The sequence below is a fragment of the Ochotona princeps genome, chromosome 5, assembly GCF_030435755.1.
Source record: "Ochotona princeps isolate mOchPri1 chromosome 5, mOchPri1.hap1, whole genome shotgun sequence".
In the NCBI taxonomy this organism is placed as follows: Eukaryota; Metazoa; Chordata; class Mammalia; order Lagomorpha; family Ochotonidae; genus Ochotona; species Ochotona princeps.
In genome coordinates, this window is record NC_080836.1 from 4,450,306 (window position 1) to 4,453,606 (window position 3,301).

Below are 3,301 nucleotides of genomic sequence, written 5' to 3' on the forward strand. Positions count from 1 at the left end.
TGCAGTGGGTGGCTTGCAAGGTCCTTCCCTGAGCAGGAGCAGAGAAGCAGCCGGAGGTGCCCCAGCAGGGGTCACAGCTGCAGAGGGCACCCGGAGCTGCTCCTGCCCTGTGCAACTGACTCCTGGGGGGCGCCTGGGGCTGACGGCAGGGTCATGGGTGGAGTTCTCAGGCCCTGAGACCTATGCTGCCTTCAGAGGCCCAGGAATGTGTCTTCCTCGGGTTTGAAATGACAAGAGTTTTAGACTAGAGTCATGGTAGCATTTGTTTGCCTTGACACCACTATCGATGTAAGACATCATTTCAGACATTTTGCATGGAGGTGAGAGCCACAGCCAGTATGCCCGGGGCCACAGGGGCACTGTCACAGAGGAGCCTGCTGCAGCCGCCCGAGGCCACCAGGGCAGTCACAGTGGAGCCTTCTGCAGCCAGTATGCCAGGGGCCACAGAGGCACTGTCACACGGAGCCTGCTGCAGCCGCCCAGGGCCACGAGGGCAGTCACACGGGAGCCTTCTGTAGCGGCATCACACGGGAGCAGCAGCCGCCTCCTCCAGGCCCTGTCTTCAGGGTCAGGCTCCCGGTCACTGGTGAGGCTGCATCATCAGTGCCGTCTCAGTATGTGCTCTCCTTCCTGTTCACATGTTCTGGCCTTGCTGGGCTCCTTGGCACTCTTGGGAGGCTGTGTGTGCCTGGCCTCAGGGCCTTTGCGCTTACGGATCCCGAGTCTTGCCAGCACCTGTGGTGAGACCTGCCCCAGCAGCCCATGCCACTGTGGACAAGTGGATGGCATCGCTGCAGGTCACCCGGCTCTGTCTATCTCTCATGCTGTCTGCTGCCTACTTCACTCAGTGGTTTCCTAATGCCACAGGGGGAGGGTGCAGTGGGGGTGATGCCCCAGGGGGGCTACTCTTGGGCTCAGGGTTCCATTCACAGTGCTCAGTTCCCTGTCCCCCGGAATGCCTGGAGCCTGGTGTTGCTCAGTACCTTCCCAGTTGCACAGGGCCGTGTGCAGAGCTGGAAGCACTGTGCTCCCCGGGACCCAGGTCTGCACAGGAGGGTTTCTGCCTGCTGCAGCCTCTGGTGCCTGGGATGTGTAGAACATTGAGAGATGCCCTTGTCTGGGGGTCCTAGGCTCCTGCTCTGTGTGTGATCAAGGGGTGAGGGTAATCTTTGGTGTGTGTGTGTGAGAGAGAGAGACAGAGACATACATCTTGCAACAACCGGTTCACTGTGCAGATGCCTGCATTAGCAGGCAGGACCAGGCTGAAGCCAGAGTGGGGAAATTACCCTGGGTCTCAGGTGCTTGGAGGGACCCAGGTACTTGAGTCATAGCCTGTTGTGTCCCAGGGGACATCAGCAGGGCGCTGGAGCCAGGAACTAGAGAAGACAAAGCCAGACTGCACCGTGGGACACAGAGGGCTCCCAAGCCCTAACCACTACACAGCCCTTCCAGGCGAGAGGATTCAGAACTCATTTTCCCTCCCAACGTCTGCAATTTTGTGTTTTGGGGAGTAATTTCAATGTTGCTGAAAACTTACAGAACTAATGTAGGGAACTTTCTTTTTTAAGATTTACTTAGTTTTGTTGCAAAGTCAGATATACAAAGAGGAGGAGAGACAGAGAGGAAGATCCTCTGACTGCTAACTCGCTCCCCAAGTGACCAGAATGTCTGGAGCTGCGCCAATCTGAAGCCAGGCGCCTGGAGCTTCTTCTGGGTCTCCCACGCGAGTGCAGGGTCCCAAGGCTTTCGGCCATCCTCAAATGCTTTCCCAGACCACAGGCAGGGAGCTGGATGGGGAGCGGGGCTGCCGGGATTAGAACCGGCGCCCATGTGGGGTCCTGGTGCATGCAAGGTGAGGGCTTTAGCTGCTAGGTTACCATGCCAGGTCCTGTAGGGAACTTCCAGCCTGGCTTACTCATTCCCTAGAATGTTAACAGAAGGTATATACTTTCTCTGCTCTCTCCCCATTCCTCGTTCTCTCTTAGTGATTTTTTGCTGGGTGGCGCCCGGTGCAGGGAGGTGCCGGAGGCGGCAGTGTTGGTGGCGGTAGCAGATGCGGTGGCAGCAGGAGCAGTGCAGCCCGGGAGGGGTATCAAATGGCAGGTTTCCAGCAGTTGAGGAATATAGTTTCTAGTGTTAGGGTTTCTGAACTACAAGTGTTACTGGGCTTTGCTGGAAGGAGAGGAAGGGACGCAAACATGACCTCCTGATGAGAGCATTTGTTGAAGAGTGGCTGCAGCCCTGCTGTGCAGATTAAAATCCAGGAATTGTTTCCACACCCACATCCACGGACTCTAGAAGGACTTGCTGACTTAGCCACCATCAAGCCCTCAGTGTTCAGTTTGGATGCTAGCTCCTCACTGTGGAGCCTGACTTGGCTGTGGCCGGAATCCAGACACCTTCAGTTGCTTCTCACATACCATCCTCTCCAGTTGGTTCTGTGTTGATGCCAGATACTAAACCTGCATTTGTGATGCAGCAACCATCTCCCCCAATTCCTCCTGTCCAACCTGCCCTTTTATCATGTCCTTCATGTTCTCATCAAGCCCACAAGTTTAGTTCAAGCCATATTCAATGCTTTCAAGAGAGGTTTTTTTATTTGTTTGTTTGTTTTGCGTTGACACCTCAACAAGTGAGAGATCCGCATTACCCAGGGATTGTTTTGCTGGCTGGCGGCCACAAGTTCAGTGGCGACTTTGCCTGGCAGAGACAGGTTGTCCTCAAGAGGATAACTACCCTCATAGTTGGCATGTAACAGTAAGTGGAAAGCTGTTTCCTTTGCCTGGTTAGGCAGCACCAGCTGAAAACAGAATTGAACAGAAGCGTCCCGGGTGTGCCTTGAATAGCGTGTCTTCAGTTCGGTCGTCCCCGGCAGAGCCGAACCAGATTTCCATCTCGGGGGCATCTGAGATTGGAACGAATTACTCCGTGGCCGTATATCCTGTATGACAGCTCACTTCATGTCATTACAGAGATGAAAAATGAAAGGTGTTAGTAATCCTGATCATTCCAGAGCACTGATTAAAGGAAAAGCTTACAGCAGATCCTGTGGCGAAATTGCTGCAAGTAGCCTTCGGGTATCCTTGACTGTCCTTTAGGGGAAATGAGGCTGAAGGTCCTGTGCCATGCAATGCTGCCCTTTATCTACAAATAGATCAGAAGCCCACTTGGATTTGTGTGTGTGACAAGAAAGCTGCTTATGAAAGTCTAATATTAGATGGGCTGTTTATGGAAATTCTCACTGATTGTTCTGATGTGGATGAAATGAAATTCCAATAAGATGGTTCCTGGTGTCCAATGA

The 3,301-nt window shown here is 53.7% G+C and overlaps 1 pseudogene; it reads left to right on the plus strand.

Moving 5' to 3' along the window:
• The first annotated feature begins 2,096 nt into the window (after positions 1–2,096).
• On the plus strand, positions 2,097–3,301 carry LOC101519901 (E3 SUMO-protein ligase PIAS2-like; annotated as a pseudogene).